Source organism: Ascaphus truei, chromosome 3, assembly GCF_040206685.1.
Source record: "Ascaphus truei isolate aAscTru1 chromosome 3, aAscTru1.hap1, whole genome shotgun sequence".
In the NCBI taxonomy this organism is placed as follows: Eukaryota; Metazoa; Chordata; class Amphibia; order Anura; family Ascaphidae; genus Ascaphus; species Ascaphus truei.
In genome coordinates this window covers 131,049,368-131,070,220 of record NC_134485.1, presented here as the reverse complement: position 1 = coordinate 131,070,220, position 20,853 = coordinate 131,049,368, and the positions used below count along the sequence as shown (strand labels likewise).

At 43.9% G+C, this 20,853-nt stretch overlaps 1 protein-coding gene across 2 annotated transcripts in view; it reads right to left on the bottom strand.

The window, feature by feature from the left end:
* The window catches only part of SYTL5 (synaptotagmin like 5), a 564,125-nt gene that overhangs the window by 478,085 nt on the left and 65,187 nt on the right, over positions 1-20,853 (bottom strand). The window contains exon 2 of one of the 2 annotated variants that reach the window (XM_075589552.1): positions 778-897. The exons of the other annotated variant lie outside the window; for it this stretch is intronic. The gene's annotated coding sequence lies outside the window, so the exon portion shown is untranslated. The remainder of the gene's footprint in view (positions 1-777; positions 898-20,853) is intronic. 2 annotated transcript variants of the gene reach the window in all.

Sequence of the window (20,853 nt, the reverse complement as noted above, 5' to 3'; positions counted from 1 at the left end):
GATTAAAATGGGCTGCGACAGTAGTATGAAAGATTCCAATGCTAGGTTAACTAGGTGGTATATGGCCCTCCAACCCTTCTCATTTGAGATTCAGCAAAGGCCGCGAAAAGAGAACGCAAATGTTGATTTCTTTTCTAGAGAAGGGGTGGATGGTCGGGCTTCAGCCGTGAGTAGCCCCAGCCACACACTAACAGGGGAGGAATGTGACAGGGTAAATAAAAGCCACCAGCTATTTGCCTGGCAGACATATGTTTAGTCTGAAGAACAGCAGTGATGAGGTTAACTTCAGCTGGGAAGCTCATGGCAATTAGTTGAATCCCAGCTGCCTAATCAAGGTGTGTTAAAAACCCCAGGATGTGCACACATGCAGGCTAGCTGGTCAGGAGACAGGAGTGAAATACTGAAGAGATTACTGATATAAGGTCTGTTTGCAAAGTACATGGTTTATGAACTGTCTGTCTCCTGCATACAAAAGAGAACCTTATTTTTGCTCTCTCTGCTAAAGAGAAACTATTTTGCTCTGTCTGCTAAAAAGAAGCTATTTTTCTTTTGTTTGCTGATTAGAAGTTATTTGTTTTTGGTGTGCTGTATGTTTTAAGGCTAAAATAACTAAGCCTCATCCAAATAACCCGTGTGTGTAGTTGCATGTACCCTACAACAAGTCCCTTATAGGTTCTTCCCGCTTAACAAAGGTCATTTCTCTTGTGGTTATGTCCCTGGGGTTATAGACCCCAACCTGTTCATCAAAATTCCCCCTTTTCCCTGGAACAGTCTTACCAGTTTTACTGGGGCTCTGGAACTTCCGGTTCTGAGGCTGCCCTTGGATAGGGGGTTGAAGCCATTCTGTTCAAAGAGCAGCCTTTGAATAATCTCCCTGCTCAATCAGCTGCTGCAGTCCTGTGAAAGCAGGGAGAGCTAGAAGTCCCGGTCTGGATTCCCTTTGATAAATCTCCAAACCGTGGAGTGGAGCAGAAACCCCGCACTAATTGAGGGCCGTAATATCCCCTTTTCACTACCGTTCCCTCATATCTGTCACATATTGGGCACCTGAACAGGGACAAGCATTCGGGTCATTGAAAGAAGCCATATGTGCCCAACCAGTGTTAGTAACCCCCGATTTTGCTAGGGAATTTATTTTGCAAACCGATGCGTCGGACGTAGGGCTTGGTGTGGTCCTCTCACAAGAGAACCAGAATGAAGAACATCCTATCTTGTACCTAAGCAGAAAACTTAACCCACACAAAAGAAACTATTCCATAGTTGAAAAAGAGTGTCTTGCTATAAAGTGGGCAGTAGACAGTCTTTTTTCAACCAAAGATTTTTATTGAGCGCCTGGCACAGGCAAACATTTATCTAACAACACATTGTCATATATTACTATAACCATAGCGCCGCCTTATTCCGCAACATACATAATCAGACTTACCGGAGAAACTGACTGACGTACAAGACTACACACTGAGACAACAGGGGGGGGGGGGTGGGTTGCCGTCTGGGAAGCTGCCAGTTCTTTACTGATGAGTGTGGACCATATCTACTCCAAAAAGGCCTCCTCTAGTGGCTCATGACTCTCCCGCCGATCCTTGGAAACCCCGGTCTGCCCTACCTGTCTCTGCAGCATCAAACGTTAGAGCTCCCCCATCCAAAGAGAACGCGTGTTTCACTATTAAAGCAGTATATTGGAGGCATCCACCCCTGGGATATCCGTTTGGGCCAGCCACGGAGCCCAGATTTTTAGGAAATTTGTGCCAGTGTCGTTGACCAAACTCGTCAACTGCTCCATCCGGCAAACGTACCAAATTCTGTTCCGAATCTTTGGAATATTGGGTAACTCGGGTTGCTTCCACAGAACTGCGAGTTCGCATCTTAGTGCTGTCGCAAAATGTGCGATTAATTTGTGCTACGATCTGTTTAGCCCCCGGGTGTGCCTGCCTAATAGGAACAATCAGGGGTCCAAAGGGACCGTGTGTCCGAGAATCCTGTAGCCAATTCCTGATGTCCTCCCAGATTGGGGACAACTTTGCGCAACTCCACAGCATGTGCAACAAGTCCGCCTGTTCCCCGCATTGTTTTGGGCACAATGGGGGGTAATCTTTGACAAACTTTGCTAATCTCATTGGGGTGAGATACCACCTCATTAGGACCTTATACGCGTTCTCCTTTAATGTGGTGCATATAGAACTTTTTGCCGCCGCTAGTACTATAGTGTCCCAATCCTCGTCATCTAAAGTCTCCCCTAAGTCCTATCTATTCCGATAACTAAGTTTGATGTCCTCGTGCTTCGCAGAACAGACCACCTCTCTGTATATCCAAAGCCAGGGTGTGCACCGCACAGCAGTAGGAAGGAGCAGGTCTTGCAGAAAAATAGTCCTTTATTAACAGTTCATAATGTGGGACAACAGCAAACCTTCAACACGTTTCGTTCAAAGGAACTTTATCAAGAAGTGCTGTGTGTATTAAAAGCAACAATTTAAATACAGCTGACTGCCTGGTTTCGCGCCAAATCGTGACGTCATAATATGTGTTTTAGCCAATGAAAATCATAGTCCTCGCGCATGTGCGCGGCGCCAGAATACTCTATGGTCAACTCTATGGTTTAACTAATCCCCGCGCATGCGCGCGACGCCAGAGTGCCAGGGATCCCACTGCTATTATCAGCCGTGTAAGACAGGAGACACACACCCCTCCGGGCGGTTCTACATGCACAAACGCGCCTCTGACTAATGCAGGGTGACGCCCCCTCCTCCATGGCCCGCGCATGCGCTGAGGCTTCCCCAGGTTGTAAATAAATAAATAAATCATATCCCTGCCATATAACAGGGTATTAAGGATGTAATAAAACGAAAAAAATCAAACGAAAAAAATCAATAATGAGGACTGATGTTGATTTAGGCTGGGGGATATAAGGCAGTAAGCTGTACTATGATGAAAATTACATATAGGCAAAATATGATTATATAAATGCATACAAAATCAAACATAAATACTTTGAGTAAACCAAGAATATATGATACACTTTAAAGAAAAGAAAAAACATATAACAAGACAATTTATTATTAAAAGTTATATTTATCAAAAAATATATGTATTAAATGATAAATTCAAACAATAAAAACATTTTAAAAAAGCAACAAATGTGTCTTGTGCCTTAATTAAGCAACAGCAAATTGCATGCCCTGCTGGATGAAGATAGTAATCATATAGGTTTATTCTTCAAAACATTTCAGTTTAATGTGGAGTATTGTACATGTGTATATTGTATTTTTGAACACCTTAACCTGACTAATGAAAACTTAATGTGAATAATTATTATACATCAGGCATAAGTGATTTTGTTATAAGACAAGAAGTGGATGCTAAATTAGAAATTAAACTTATAGTACTTCTAAATTGAGTTTTCTGGAAAAATCCAAAAAACTAATTGTAGCTATTACCATAACTTAAATGATTGGGACAGAGTCTGAATATATCTTCATGGAGATGTATATTGATTTGTTTTGGTCATACTATGTATTATATAGGGGTATGAATAAATCCCAATAAAAGGCCTTTGATCATATTTTTCAAATCACTTTATGAACTAAGGTATAATGTGCAAAACACATGCGGGGATTGAACTCGGGACCTTCTGATACCAATGCCTTGCCTCTTACCTCTACACCATAGGCTTGGTGTGACAAGACAGAACCTATAAATATATTTATCCTCTACAACACAAGGTAAATGTCAATGTGAAATCTTAAGTCTATTTCTAGCTGTCTATGACATCACACAGTTCTGTGGTCTAGTGGAAGAACTTCTTACCAACATATGCATATAATATGCTAATAATAATTAATCATCATACTTATTAATAATACATAATTAATCATAAAGAATGATTAATAATGAATTATTATTAATACATCATTATTGATTAATGAATAATTATTATTTAATAAAGAATAATAAAGAATTATATATTTATAAATTATACAACATAATTAAAATAATAATTTATTAAAAAATTAAATTATACCATTTCATACAGGAATTGAACCCAGGACCCTTGCATATGTTGGTAAGAAGTTCTTCCACTAGACCACAGAACTGTGTGATGTCATAGACAGCTAGAAATAAACTTAAGATTTCACATTGACATGTACCTTGTGTTGTAGAGGATAAATATATTTATAGGTTCTGTCTTGTCACACCAAACCTATGGTGTAGAGGTAAGAAGCAAGGCATTGGTATCAGAAGGTCCCGAGTTCAATCCCTGCATGTGTTTTGTACAAAATGTATTAATGTTTAATTGTGTTTGTGTCTGTGTCTGGTAGTCAATAAAGCATTGAATTGAATGTTTGAAAAAAACAATGGCATACGACGGCAAGAGAGCAGAGAGATATGAGCACGTGGACAGCAGGAAGAGGAGAGCACTGGTAAGGCGGCAAAATGGAGGAGATTTAAATCTGTAATGAGGAAGCTCCAGAGCTGATGCGGGTGAAATTTTAACGCGACCCCGGTTGTAACGCGGTCTTTGGGTTGTGGACCCCAAGGACCGCGTTATAACGGGGTTTAGCTGTACTATAAGTTTAATTTCTAATTTAGCATCCACTTCTTGTCTTATAACAAAATCACTTATGCCTGATGTATAATAATTATTCACATTAAGTTTTCATTAGTCAGGTTAAGGTGTTCAAAAATACAATATACACATGTACAATACTCCACATTAAACTGAAATGTTTTGAAGAATAAACCTATATGATTACTATCTTCATCCAGCAGGGCATGCAATTTGCTGTTGCTTAATCATGGCACAAGACACATTTGTTGCTTTTTTTAAATGTTTTTATTGTTTGATTTTATCATTTAATACATATATTTTTTGATAAATATAACTTTTAATAATAAATTGTCTTGTTATATGTTTTTTCTTTTCTTTAAAGTGTATCATATATTCTTGGTTTACTCAAAGTATTTATGTTTGATTTTGTATGCATTTATATAATCATATTTTGCCTATATGTAATTTTCATCATAGTACAGCTTACTGCCTTATATCCCCCAGCCTAAATCAACATCAGTCCTCATTATTGATTTTTTTCGTTTGATTTTTTTCGTTTTATTACATCCTTAATACCCTGTTATATGGCAGGGATATGATTTATTTATTTATTTACAACCTGGGGAAGCCTCAGCGCATGCGCAGCCCATGGAGGAGGGGGCGTCACCCTGCATTAGTCAGAGGCGCGTTTGTGCATGTAGAACCGCCCGGAGGGGCGTGTGTCTCCTGTCTTACACGGCTGATAATAGCAGTGGGATCCCTGGCACTCTGGCGTCGCGCGCATGCGCGGGGATTAGTTAAACCATAGAGTTGACCATAGAGTATTCATTGGCTAAAACACATATTATGACGTCACGATTTGGCGCGAAACCAGGCAGTCAGCTGTATTTAAATTGTTGCTTTTAATACACACAGCACTTCTGGATAAAGTTCCTTTGAATGAAACGCGTTGAAGGTTTGCTGTTGTCCCACATTATGAACTGTTAATAAAGGACTATTTTTCTGCAAGACCTGCTCCTTCCTACTGCTGTGCGGTGCACACCCTGGCTTTGGATCTACACTCTATACAGCTGCACGCTTTGGAGGGGAGACTGGGAAGGAAAGAATATTACAGTGAGTACTATACCTGGGGCTACCTAATGAGGAAGGAGGGGGCTGTCTTTTGGCAACCCACTCCAACCTTCAAGGTACCTTATGCCCGTTTAAAGGCACAGTACAAAGAGTAAAATTGTTATTACCCAGCTAATACTCCCTTCCTTCAATACAGTCCCAGCACTTTTTGAGCACCATCACAAACATACAAATCACCTCTCTGTATATACCAGAAATAAGTCCCGCGGTATCCATTCCTCTTGAACAGAGCTGCTCAAAATTTGTTCGCCTGGGGCGTTTTGGTATTTTAGTATAGAACGCTCTAATCTGGAGGTATCTAAATAATTCCGAGTTTGGCAACTCTTTTTCGGATTTAATTTGCTCAAAGGTTTTAATTGATACTCTATCTTTCAGATGTAAGAGCCTCGTAAGGCCCTTCTGCTTCCAAATTTCAAGGTCTTTACTCTGCAGGCCCAGAGCGAAATCAGGGTTACCCACAAATGGGGTCATTAAAGAGTGTCGCCTGGTAAGCACACACTTATATCTGCTGCCCTCCCACACCGCCAACGAGTTGCCCACCGCGGATAGCGGGATACTGAAACTCTTATACACTTGTTTTGGTAGCCAAATTAAGTCCTGTATCTCCACCGGGGAACAGCACTCTTTTTCCAGCGCCACCCACTTCCTTAGGCTTGAGTGTGTGTGACACTGTGTGATTTGTGCCAATTGGGCTGCTTTGAAATACAACAACAGGTCAGGTACCGCCAGACCCCCTCTGTTCGTGGGCCGAATTAGTGTGCTACTTTTAATGCGTGGAGTCTTATTACCCCAGACAAATCTCACCATAGAGGCCTGCAGCCGGAGGATATCATCTCTAGTCACTTGTAAAGGGAGTGTCTGGAACAAATACAGAATTCTGGGGAGAAGATTCATTTTTAAACTCTGGATTCTGCCAATCCAAGATATTCCATAACCCGACCATCGCCTGAGATCCTCCTTCAGAATCCTTATCAGTCTGGGGTAATTTGCTTTATAAAGGGCGCTATAATCTTTTGTGATGTTAACCCCTAGGTATTTTATGTGAGAGGCTTGCAATTTGAAGTTGAAATTCACCACTATTAATTTTTCGGTGACCTTGGGCAGGTTAATGTTAAGCACCTCCGTCTTTGACTGATTGATCTTGAAGCCTGATATCTTATTAAATTCCCCCAACAGACTGAAGACATTTGGCAGAGAGGTAAGGGGCTGTGATAATGTTAAGATAACATCATCGGCGTACAGGGCCACTTTATGTGACTGCTCCCGGACTTGGATCCCTGTTATATCGGGGCTGAGGCGTAAATGCGCCGCCAAGGGCTCGATGCTTAATGCAAAAAGGAGAGGGGACAGGGGGCAGCCCTGTCTGGTGCCGCTCTTTATCAGGAATTCTGCCAACGGGAAGCCCTGGTGTCTAACCTTCGCCGTCGGCCCCATATGCAGAGCCAGAATGGCGCCCATCATTCTCCCCCCCAACCCATACTCCCCCAGCGTCTCTCTCAGATAGGGCCAATCTATTCTATCAAATGCTTTCTCGGCGTCCAGACTTACCACTAATGACGGTATATTTCTCTTTTTTGCCAGATCTATTAAATCAATTATCCGTCTGGTGTTGTCTGCCGCCTGCCTGCCGCATATGAACCCTACTTGATCAGGATGGACCAGTTTTGGCAATACCCTATTGAGACGGTTCGCCAGTAATTTGGAAAATATTTTAATATCTGAATTAATCAGAGATATGGGTCTATAGCTTTTACAATCAGCTGGGTCCTTCCCTTGTTTGTGTATCACCGAGATGGACGCAAGGTCCAATGGGATTGCCGCTAGGGACACAGGGAGGGACACAGGGAGACACATACAGACATAGAAACATATGACGCTTTCACAAATATATAGTAAGATATATAGCTTTAAGACATAAGCAAATAAAAATTGGACTAATTTCATCAAAGCACCTCCATCTATACATTATAGTACAGAATTCTAGATTGAGCACTTACTGAAAAGAATACGTTAGAACTAGAGACAATATATCAACACTTTTAGTACATACTGCTGCGGCCAAGTTTATTCGAGCATTTGCCCGTTCTTGGCCGCAGCAGTAGCCTGGCGCGCGCCCGAGAGTGACGGGCGCGCGCCGAAGCAGCGGAAGAGCGCCCTCCGATCGGGGCGCTCTCCCTACCGCTGCCGGGTCCGCCGGGTCCCCCGGAACCTCCTGCCGCTGTCCCGCGATCGCGGGACACCAGGGATCCCTCGGGGAGCCCCTGGACGCGCGTGCAGGGGGCGCACGCTCCCGAAGACGCGTGACCGCGCGTCTATGACGCGCAGCACGCCGAGGGGCAGCCACTAGCAAGCCGGGAAATCTCCCGGCTTGCGGATCTGGCCGCAGAGTAATAAAGCGTGTCGGTAGTGTAGATACATTCTGTAGATATATAGACATGTCAGTGAAGCAGAGAGCTATTTTAGCACACTTTTAGCTGTTTCATACACAGTAATAATAGTGAAAGCATTAGTAGTAAACTTGCATACTTTATCCCTTATATAGAGTACTGTTTAAAAAGACTAAACAAAAAAAGAAGGATAGAGGCACACAAGTAATGCAAACATTGCTGGGTTTTACGGCATAGTATCAGCAGAGCTACAGTTATATTTCGGGGTCACATCCCCTTCCTCAGACATTAAGCCACCCGTAGGTCTAAGGAAGGGGCTGTGACCCCGAAACTTATCTGTAGTTCTGCTGATACAATGCAGTTAAACCCAGCACATTTTGCAGCATTACTTGTGTGCCTCCATCCTTCTTTTTTTGTTTATACTATTATAGCCCTCTATTTGGACCATAGGGGGAGGGATGGGCTAGCTTGCACCAAGATTTATCCTCTTTGTATATCTTTTTTTGGCATTAGGAGTACCCCTGTATATCTTTATATTATCAGTTTCAAAATACTGGCAGTGCTTTTTGTATGTTATTATTGTGATCAGAAAAGTGCCTCAATACTAAAAATACAAATGAAATTGCTGGGAAATGCTGGGCTCGCATTAAGCTTGTACGTGTTTTGTCTACTCTTTTGTTAGTCAATCAGTCACACCGTTTTACTGCAGAGCTAGATTATGCTGGGCAATGCAAACTATACTATCTTAAGCTACAATATTACAGGGCACATAGTAAACGTATATTTGTTTGTGCATCTAGTGCATAATTCCAGTATCCGAACAACACGTTGGTCACTTGTATTAATAAAAAGTCATTAGTAATAGTTTTGGAAACTCTTTAAAACTGCCATATAGCGTTAAGTTAATTTGGCATAATTTCAATGTATACTATATATAGATACAATGTTGTATAATCATTTAATAAAAATTACATCTTATATCCAATGATGAAAAATAAGTGTGGCAGTAAGGACCCGACTATTGAAGCATGCAGCAGTAGTAAAAAAAGGGTAATGAAATCGTACTAAATATGTGGAGGACCGAACCACATGAGAAAAAGCCAGAGGGCCGTATTTCCTAAGCCATCTCACTGAATGCATGCATTGTCTAATGGAAATGGCTGTAAGGTGCCTTCAAGCTGCACCTTACAGCTATTGAAAGGTGTTATCCAGAAGTCGTCTTCCAGTATGTCATGGCTATACAGCTGTTTACATTCACCTTGTAGCACCTTCATCCAATGCATTAAAACAATAAAGAAATATCTATTCCAATGAATATTGTGCCTAAAGTAATGTGCCACAACGACAGAAACCTATTTTTTTTAACACAAGCAAATAAGAAAGTGGGCCTTCATATGACTCTCAGCAAGACCAATGTGATGTTCAACAAAAGTGTAAAATCTGCAAAGATCAAAATAAAGTCAATGGAACTAGAAAAAGTCATAGACTTTGTTTACTTTGATCGGCAAGTAACAATGGGTGGGAGCCTTTTGAAAACAATCAATAGGAGAATGAAGAAAGGATGGAGCACATTTGGAAGAAGCAAAACAATATTTCAAGGGGACCATTCACTGTGCCCTAATAGGAAAGTTTTCAACCAGTGTATTCTGCCCATGCTCACATATGAATGTGAAATTTGGACCCTAAATGCAACGATCATTGGAAAGATGTATGCTGGCTATTATCCGAAGACACTGGAAAAAGAATGAATGGATTCAAAACAACACAAATTTGTTTTTAACTAATTAGAATATCCACGCTTTGAGACCATGTAGATATTTCTGGAACTCTCTGGTATAGTTGATCAGGATATTTAATAATATGAATTCATTACCTTACATTTATTTGTATTAAACCTCATATTCCATTTAACTGCACAAGTTTCCAGTCAATCCAAATCCTTCTGGAGAGAAATTATATCCTGCTCATATTTTACACCTTACACAATTTATTGTCATCAGCAAAGATGGAGAAATTTCACTCTATGCCAACCACTTTGTCAATAATAAACAAGTTAAAAAGCAAGAGTCCCAGTACTGATCCTTGAGGTACCACACTTACAACATTAGCCCAACCAGAATAGGTTCCATTTATGATAACTCTCTCTGTCTATCCTTCAACCAGTTTTCAATGCAGGTGCAAATATTTTTACCAGGACCAATTTCCTTTATTTTGTACACTAACTTCGTGTGGCACCGTATCAAAAGCCTTTGCAAACTCTAAGTAGACAACATAAACTGCATTACCCAGGTCTAAATTCCTACTTGCCGCCTCAAAGAAACTAATAAGGTTAGTTTGGCATGACCTCATAAATCCATGCTGACTATTACAAATAATTTGGTTTTCCATAAGGTATTCCTGAATATTATCCCGTATTAATCCTTCAAGTAGTTTCCCCACTATTGAAGTCAGGCTTACAGGTCTGTAATTCGTAATTCCCCGGTTGTGATCTAGCTTCCTTTTTAAATATAGGCAAAACATCTGCTTTAAACCAATCTTGTGGTACTGAACCTGTGGAAATTGAGTAATTGAATTGCAGGTACAATAGATATGTTAAAAAAAAGGTTGGCCATCTTTTTGGAAAGATTTACAGGTACTGTATGTACCAAATAAGTAAACATGTGAGGGATGTTGATCCAGGGAGTAATCTGATTGCCAATTTTTTGAGTCAGGAAGGAATTTATTTTTCTCCTTATGAGATATCATTGGATAATATTTCACTGGGGATTTTTGTTTGCCTTCTTCTGGATCAATATACTGTAAGAACGGATTTAGGATAAAGTATCTGTTGTTTAAATTTAGCATAGGTTGAACTTAATGGACACATGTCTTATTTCAACCTCATCTACTATGTAACTATAGTCCATTGTGTTGGTTTCTAAGACGGATGGCTCAATTAGGTTCTGCAATGACTTCAGGAAACTTAATGCAGTTTCTAAATTCGATACCTACCCCGTGCACCAGGTTGACGAGTTGATAAGACAGATTAGGGGACACTCAATATTTGACCACCCTCAACTTAACCAAGGGTTATTAGCACAGCACAGAAGACTAGGGTAAAACTGCCTTTTCCAGGATGGGCTTTTTCAGTATAAGGTCCTACACTTTGGCCAGCATGGGGCTCCAGCGGCCTTTCAGAGGTTAATGGACCAATGTCATAGAAGACCAGGAAATTTACACGTTTTTACCAGGATCATTCATTGAGCAAAACAAGATAATGAAATAAATTGTAGTTTATTCAATTAAAATAGGCATACACACAATGGAACACAAACTACATAAGAAATACACACTTACTTGGGACCTGGGGCAAAAAATTAGACTTTCCTAGCTGAATTGAACGTAAAACAAGACTTTAGTTGACCGGGACTTAGCCCTGAAAGTGCTGGAACTCAAATCGGCATAAAGTTACTGACGCCACTACTCTCTTTCCTCTGGAGGACTTGAATCACTTCACCGGGAGTTAGCTCCAAAATTTGGCTTGAAATCCTAGCCGCGACCACTACGTTCCTTTTTGAGAACTTGGCCTCAAAAATCTGGAGCCAGTCTCTTGCTATTTCTCCGAGTGTCACGGTAATTTATGATAAGATATAATAAACACCAAATATCTGGGTTGAACTGAACGAGGCTTAGATATAATAAAATATATTTATTCCTTAAAAAGGTGAACACAGCAATATAGTACAATTAACAGGCAAGAAGGTAACACTTACTTAGGGTTGGGGAATGGAGAAGTATCAACTAGCAATTCTCCAGCAATCCGGTGACATTCAAGATGAAATCAGAAGAACAAGAACTGTAGGGTTGACACAGTTTATATAACTTTGTAACCCTTTTCTTAACATTGAATACAGACTATTGGTGAGTAATTATCTGTATCCAATCCCTAACGTGGAAACACAGTTTTAACTCATGCCCCCTACATCTAATCAGGGGCGCCGGCCAGTCTACCTGATGAAGTATCTGGCAGAATCTTCATTGTTTGTAAGTGTAAGATATAACACTTACAAACCACTCCAGTGTGATGCTTCTCTGCCCTCATGTAAACAGTTAGAGTGGCGGAGTCTTTTGATCAGTACTTGGTTCCTAGACTTTGGGTCGCCCCCCTGACCCTTTGCATTCCATTGTGTGAAGGAATCTTTGCGGGTTTTTATCCCCGCTTTGGAATACAGTATTAAAGTTAAAACCCACACATATTAAAATATCTGGTTCCGTTAGGTCCAGTGGGCCCAAACTTCCCAGACCTTACTGCCGGAACTGGGACACTATAGGGTCCAAGTTTCAGCCCGCTGTGACCTTCAGAACCAGAGATACACAAATACCATTTAAACTGTTTCATACTTTAACACAAAATTCTCCGCTGTAAAATAAATCACAGTTTTCTACTAAATCCCCATAGACTTTCAATGGTAATCCGCCACCATTGGCGGCTATGGGAGTCTGCCGCCATAGACTTTCAACGGGGCATCGCCGCCGTCGAAGCCTATGGGGTTTCTCTGCCATAGCCAGTCAATGGGGACCGGCCGCCATTGAAGTCTATGGGAAAAACTCCCGAACCTTTATGGTGGTCCATACTCCGTCGGGTTGGTCAGAGAGGGTCAGGAATGGTTTTGAAGCCATGCCAGAACAGTGACTACAGGCACCCCAAACCATGGCCCTCTGGACCCTCCAGAACCGGAGATATGGGCTATGATTTGTAGGGTTTCGGACTTAGCCATTTTCTCGTGCTGCTTCTGCCGCCGCCATTGGGACCTATGGCGCGACCTGCTCTACCAGCATGACCCTTTCCGGGGGTCCTGGATTCTGGGACCCTGTGGTGGTCGAGTGAGGGGAGGCCTAGGAACTAGGGGCAAAAAGAATTTTATTTCTTGGTGCCCTAGAACCTAAGATTCCCACGCCACTTGATGTTGACCTTGACTAATCAGTGATGAAAGCTCTCTTTCAGACAATGTATCTGCTTTGCAGTTTCGCGGTCTGGACGGCTGCCAACTCGTTCCTGGAAAGCACCGTCGAGGAATCTCCATTGAAGTCAATGAGCCCATTGACTTACAATGGGAAACCGCCGCTCTTCCTCTCGTTCGCCATCTGCTGGTCTTTGAGGGAAACAGGTCCAAAACAACTAGATCCGCCATTGAAAGGAATGGAGTTCCAATGGTGGCCTATGGGACCCTGCAAAATGGTGCCTGAAAAGGCGGGAAAATTAAACAAAGGGCTATAGTCACTATACAACTAATAACCCTTGCCCTCCCGGATGGATCCCGGTGTGTGTGTGTGGTGCAGACACTGACATTATAATGAAACATGGGAACAGGGGAACATACATTTTCATGACATGACAAGGTGTAAACCACATTCCTGGACCGCAGTCCAGTTAAACCCTTGCCTCCCTGGTGAGGTCTGGGGGTGGCCATATGGGGTGCAGCCCCGTTAATACCGAGCCAATCCCCCTCTCCCTCTACACCTCCCCTTCTTAATGGGTGACCCGTGGCCCACTAGCCCTAACGGGGAGTGGGGCACTGCTGGCACCATTAATGAACTCAGTCTCAGAGGGATAGTCGTGACGTGAATGTCCATCAGCATTAATGTTTTCACTACCCTTTTTGTGCTGAATAGTAAACTCGAATTCTTGCAAGGCCAAGCTCCACCTTAGCAACTTGGCATTCTCCCCTGATGCCCTCTGCAGCCAACTCAGGGGGTTGTGGTCTGTGAGGACCGTGAAAGCCCTTCCATACACATAGGGCTGGAGCTTTTTGAGTACCCACACAATGGCCAAGCACTCTTTCTCAATGGTGGCATAGGCCACTTCTCTGGGGAGTAGTTTTCAGCTGAGGTATACCACAGGGTGGTCTCTGCCATCGTCCCCCACTTGGCTCAACACAGCCCCAATGCCATAGTCCGAGGCATCAGTCTGTATAAGGAAATGATTGGTATAGTCCGGGGCAGCCCGTATGGGGACCCCAGCAAGTGCAGTTTTCAGTGCCTGGAAAGCAGTTTCACAGGCAGGAGTCCAGGTGATAAGCACAGGCAGTTGCTTCTTAGTCAAATCAGTCAGGGGTTTGGCCATGGCACTGTACTGTAAGACAAACTTCCTATAGTACCCTGCGGTGCCCAAAAATGCCATGACCTGTTTCTTGGTTTTTGGAACAGGCCACTGAACTATGGCTTCTACCTTGGCTGGCTCTGGTTTGAGGTGCCCTCCACCCACCCTGTGCCCTAAGTACAGGACCTCTGCCATCCCTACGATACACTTAGTGGGTTTTAAGGTAAGCCCAGCCTCCCTGATCCTATCCAGCACCGCAGCTACATGTCCTAAGTGGGAGTCCCAGGAATTACTGAAGATAGCAATGTCATCTAAATAAGCCCTGGCATAGCTCTGCATCCCTTCCAGTAACCTATTGACCAGGCATTGGAAGGTAGCCAGGGCATTCTTCATCCCAAATGGCATCACCAAAAACTCATAGAGGCCACTTGGAGTGATGCATGCTGACTTCTCCCTAGCCTCCTAGGTCAGTGGGATTTACCAATAGCCTTTGCTCAAATCCATAGTGGTCAGATACTTTGCCCCCACGAGTTCATCCAGTAACTCATCCATGCGGGGCATGGGGTAGACATCTGATACCGTCCCAGCGTTGAGCAAGCGGTAGTCCACACAAAACCAGGTGGTCTTGTCCTTCTTAGGGACTAGAACTACCGGGCTTGCCCAAGGACTCTGGGACGGAGTAATTACCCCTAGGGTCAGCATCTCCTCTATCTCCCTTTTCATACTGGTCTTGACCTCTGCTGACACTCTATAAGCGTGCTTATGCAGAGGATGCAGATCCCCTGTGTGCACTGGGTGTTTTGTGAGATGTGTGGTCCCTGGCATGTCAGTGAAGAGGGCCCTAAACTTAGCTAGCATGTCCCTGGCTTCTACCTGCTGCCTAGCACTCAACTGTGCCCCCATCTCTACCTGCTCCACAGTGTTTCCCTGCCTAGCCTCCCCTAGGAGATCAGGCAGAGCATTGCTCGCCGGATCCTCCAGCAGTGGGCTACAAATGGCCATTACTGCTCCCATACTCGGTGCTCTGTATTCTTTCAGCATATTGACGTGATATGTCTTGTGCCTCTCAGGCTCTACATGTACTCATTCACCTTTCGGATAACCGGGTACGGTTCCGACCAGGCAGCCATCAACTTGTTCTCCCGAGTGGGTTTGAGAACAAGCACCTGCTGTCCTGGGATGAATTCTCTGCTACGGGCATTCCGTTTATACCATTGCTTTTGCTTGGTCTGAGCGGCCCTGAGGTGGTCCTGGGCCACCCCCATGAGCATCTCTAACCGGTCTCGGAGATCTACTACATACTGGATCACTGAAGCATCAGTAGCAGTAGCCTCCCCTTCCCATCCCTCACGGAAAAGGTCCAGAGGTCCACGTACCCTGAGGCCATATAGTAGCTCGAAGGGGGAGAAGCCTGTAGATTCCTGTGGTACCTCTCGGTAGGCAAACAGCAAGTGCTGTAAATGAATCTCCCAGTCTTTCCCCTCCGCCTCTATAAAGGTCCGAAGCATCTTCTTCAGGGTACCATTAAACCTCTCACATAATCTGTTTGTCTGGGGATGGTAAGGGCTAGTGCAGTGTGCCGGTGCTGTACACCGCATGCATCCCAGAGACAATGTAACAGTTCACTCATGAACTGCGAACCCTGATCGGTTAGGATCTCAATAGGGAAACCTACCCTAGAAAAAATGTTCAGCAAAGCTGCTGCCACTGTCTTGGCATCTATTGTGCCAAGCGCTACCGCCTCAGGGTACCGAGTGGCAAAATCCACCACCGTGAAGATGTAGCGCTTCCCTGACCTGCTAGGAATCATAAGGGGTCCTACAAGATCCATCGCTACTTTCTGGAAGGGTTCCCCTATTATCGGTAGGGGTTTCAGGGGTGCCTTCACACGGTCGCCCGCCTTACCCACTCACTGGCAGGCATCACAAGAGCGGCAGAAAGTGCCCACATCTTGAGATGCCCCCGGCCAGTAGTAACGCTGTAATAACTGGGCTCGCGTTCTGTTGACCCCCTGATGTCCCGCTAACGGAATAGAGTGAGCTACCCGTAACAGTTGCTGTCAGTACCCCTGGGGCACTACTAGCTGTCGCTTACCGGTCAATCCCTCCTCTATCCCTGGGTTCCCTTCTTCTCTATACAGGAGTCCCTTATACCATGGGCAGTGCTCAGTGCCTTCCCCTGCCTGAGATTCGGATGCCCGAAGTCTCACGCCGGCCAGGGTAGGGTCTGTCTTTACTGCCTCCCTAAACTGGGCTCCTAATTCTGGCCACCCCCCAGTCATGTAATTGTCCGGAGAATGGGGAAGGGTGAGGGGAAACAGTAAGTCAGTCTGTGGTTGCAACTGATCCTGGCTTACCTCCCCGGGCTCCTCTGCGCCCTCCGCTAACGTTGGTCCCAAAGGCTGGGGGACTGGCGCCGCCACTATTGCCGCTGTCTGGATCCCGGTGTGTGTGTGGTGCAGACACTGACATTATAATGAAACATGGGAACAGGGGAACATACATTTTCATGACATGACAAGGTGTAAACCACATTCCTGGACCGCAGTCCAGTTAACCCCTTGCCTCCCTGGTGAGGTCTGGGGGTGGCCATATGGGGTGCTGCCCCGTTAATACCAGGCCAATCCCCTTCTCCCTCTACACCGAGAGCATATTTTGGTACATTCAAATTTGCCGCTGCTGTTCTGGCACTTAGAATCTGATGACCAGATTGTCTGAGGGATTCTCAAACTTTTGCAAGGGCATACTGTGAAAGGTTGAGTTCCAGCCTTTTTATTTAAAGAAGCAGCAGCATCAGACCCTGGGAAGAATGAAAGAGGCTTTTGCTGTTCTCTGAACCTTCTTTTTATTAGGTATTCCACATTCAGGTGTACAACAACCAGTTCCCCCAGTGTGATGTCTCCAGCCACAGAGTAGCCAGCAATATCTGCATTAGAAAGTTTGCATCCTTTCACTGAAGTTCCACAGACATCCTCATATCACACAGCAGCAACAAGGAGTGCAGAAAGAGAACCCAGGGGAAGAAACCCCCTCCCTTTTACTTCTGGTTAATTAGGACAAAACCAAATAAACTAAACCACACAGGTAAGTTGTCTCCCAAAACTTACACAATTAGCAAACATAATACACTTCACACAACATACAACATACACTTTTCTATAGCAAGCCCCAAAAACAGTACCTTTCACAAACATCCCATGCATGTCTTTACTCTGCATAATAAATGACATTCAGTATTACTTACTTTAATTCCCCCCCCCCCCCCCATACCATGGTATAATCTACCCTGAATGGTATGCAGGAAGGAAACGCCCTTTTCCTTTTTAACAGAGACTGCCCATGGCTGTGTAACAGCAAACTATGTTTAACATTAACCATACCTGCATTATACTGACTGCCCTCAGGACACCACATTAAAGGTTAGTAAAGTTTCAGATAAAGGAAACAAAAAAAAGATCACTGGGCCCAGCAAAAAGCAAAACAGAAAGAAAGATAGGTGGTGCACTTGATGCCAAAAAGCAAACATGCATTTAACTTCCACAATAGTACAAGCAGCCCTGTCACACATACCTAGATGACATTGCTGTGTTCAGTAATTCGTGGGACTCATATTTAGCTGAAAAGGATCAGGGAAGCAAGGCTGACACTGAAGCCTGCAAAGTGTCTAGTGGGTATGGTAGAAGTGTTGTACTTAGGCACAGAGTGGGTGGAGGGCACCATAAGACAGAAGCAGCTAAGGTGGAAGCTATAGGGCAGTGGGTGGTACCTAGGACCAAAAAGCAGGCCGTGGCTTTTTTAGGCACTGCAAGCTACTATAGAAAGTGTGTCCCTCAGTATAGTGCCATTGCTAAACCCCTGACTGACTTGACTCAGAAACAACTCCCGGTTCTGGTAGCCTGGTCTCCTGCCTGTGAAAAGGCTTTCCAAGCTTTGAAGACAGCACTGGTTAATGCTCCTATTCTGGCTGCACCAGACTACACAAAGAAGTTTCTTGTACAGACCGATGCCTCCGACTATAGTATCGGTGCTGTACTCAGCCAGACGGGGGAGGAGGGGAGTGAACATCCTGTGGTTTACTACAACCCGAGAAGTGGCTTATGCCACAATTGGAAAGGAATGCCAGGCCATTGTTTGGGCTCTGCAGAAACTGCAGCCCTATTTGTATGGCAGGGAATTCACCGTGATCATGGACCACAACGCATTGAGTTGGCTACAAAGGGGGTCGGGGGAGAATGGCAAATTGCTTCATTGGAGTCTTGCATTGCAAGAATTTGACTTTACGATTCTGCATAAGAAAGGCAGTGAACATGGCAATGCTAATGGACTCTCCCGACAGGGCATCCCCTGTGAGCCAAAGTCCTCAAGTACTGCCGTGCCAGGCTGGTGGAACCACCGGACGTGGTGACTGCCACTGTGCCTTAATCTTGAGAGGGGAGGAGTAAATAAGCCTTTCACGGGAGACCAGGCATTTGCACCTTTATACTTGGATCATATCACTGAGCAAAACCAAATAGTAAAACAAATTGTCATTTATTCTATTGAAACTTGTCTAAATTTAGCATAGGTGGAACTTGATGGACGTATGTCTTTTTTCAACCTCATCTACTATGTAACTATGTAACTATGAAACAGACGTACACACAGTGGATTACAAAATACAAGAGAAAACACACTTATTGGGCTGCAAAACTAGCCGTTCTTAGGTGAAACAATCCATAAAACAAAGTCTGTAGGTTGACCGGGACTTGGCCCAAAAGGTCCTGGAACTCAAATCGGCATGAAGTTCCTGACACCACCGCTGTATCTGCTTCAGAGATGCCTAAATTCCTTGACCGGGAGATTGTACCAAATGTCCTGGTACTCTTTTTGGCTTGCAATCCCAGCCGCGACCACTATGTTCTATTTTCAGAACTTTGCCCCGAAAAGAAGGACTTAGAACATTTCTCGCCTTGAAATTTCTGAAGCCGGCTCTCGTCTATTTCTCTCTGAGCATCTTTTGGTGATTTCAAATTTGCCGCTGCGGTCTTGGCCTTAGAATCTCTCGTCTGGATTGGATGCAGGGTTTCTTATAGTATTTTGAAGTTCATTCACAAAATACTGCAGCCAATCCCAGCGTGGGAACTTTCCAACCAGCTAATCAGATGGCTGCCAGTCTTATGAAGCTGGGCAAGCGGATCTTCTGAATGAAACAAGGGCATGCACGAGTTTGCCACTTTAGCCACTTGCTATGCAAAAGCCACCCCCGGGGCTAGGTGCCTCCAGGTCTGGGAAGACAAATGCTAGCCGGAACGACTTGCATTGAACCCAGGACGTTAGTACTTCACCTAGCCATCCTGCCCAAATGTTCTTCCCACCTCTGGCAGCATCTGTGGCTTTCAAGTCCGGACCTCGAGTAGACACAGTGGCAACACAATTTGGTAGCCCCCTGGCTAACTCGGAATACCAGCTTTGAAAGTCCCCGCTTATTTTACATTGCACAAGCATAATACATTTTAAACATACCTATTTAATAAAATATACTTTACACTTTTATTCTGCCTAAGTCTTCTGGTTATGAGAGATACTGTAGAAGGAGACTCGTTACTTTTATCCTCACAAGCCATATCCCTCACACACTGCAAACCTGACTTAGACTTTTAAAATCCTCACAGCCTTCTGTGCTATTAAAACATTATGAAACTAAATATTTTTTCCCCATATTTTTTCTAAATCCCAAAGTAGAATGAAAAAATGCTTAGGTTCATTCTCAGGGCTGTATCCCCTTCCCTTCTTGAAAACTGGTCTTAGGTTTCATAAAAACCCTTGCAACCTTATATATGGTTTGAGTACCCCCAGAACCCCTATACCTGGTTCTGGGTGATCAGGGCATTAACTGGGCCTCCCCCCTTATACTAGGGACCCCTTCACCATTTAAGGGACACTACACATCCCTATGCCCCATTTACAGTACCTTTCTGGTCTGTGCTGAAGCAGGGAGCCCTAGCGGTGAGTCACGCAAGCGTTTTCAAGGGGGAATTTTGCCGCAGCAATGTGTCTCAATGTATCCGAGAATCCGACCTGATTCCCGGGTACATTTTTGGGGTATGCAGCAACTCTGGAACCCTGCTACCTAGACTCATTCTGACAAAACTTTCTCTGTAAAACCCCCCTTGAAAGTTATAGCCTAGCAATCTTTGCTTGCTGGCACACTTGGAAAGGTAAAACACAGAAAATGATTTATTGTCGCACAATTACATACATGGCATGTACAACAAACAGGTTCAAGAGCTGACACTCTAAAACCCCAAATATGTATCAGAGGTTACCCCCTCACCGTCACACCAAGTTTTAAAATCACAGGAAATATGCTGCAAATTATTTGGATGATGTTATCATCCACAGTAGTCACTGGGATTCACACCTTAAAAAGGTCCAGGCAATCCTAGATTCAATTGAGGAGGCAGGTTTGCCAGCGAACCCCAATATGTGTGCCATAGGTTGTTGTCTACTGAATAGAATCTGGATATTTGGAACAGTATTCAAAGGCAAATGACATTGTGATGTGGCAGTTGAAATTCTCAAAGTTACAGAACCAACACCAGAAAAGTTTTAGGTGTTCAGAAATTAAGTTGCTGTTCTTAGAAAAACAAAGCATGTTAATATTTTGCTTTTTATGGGTTACATGACGAAAGATAATTTGGCTATGTCACGCAGTGGTGTGAGAGGAGTAGC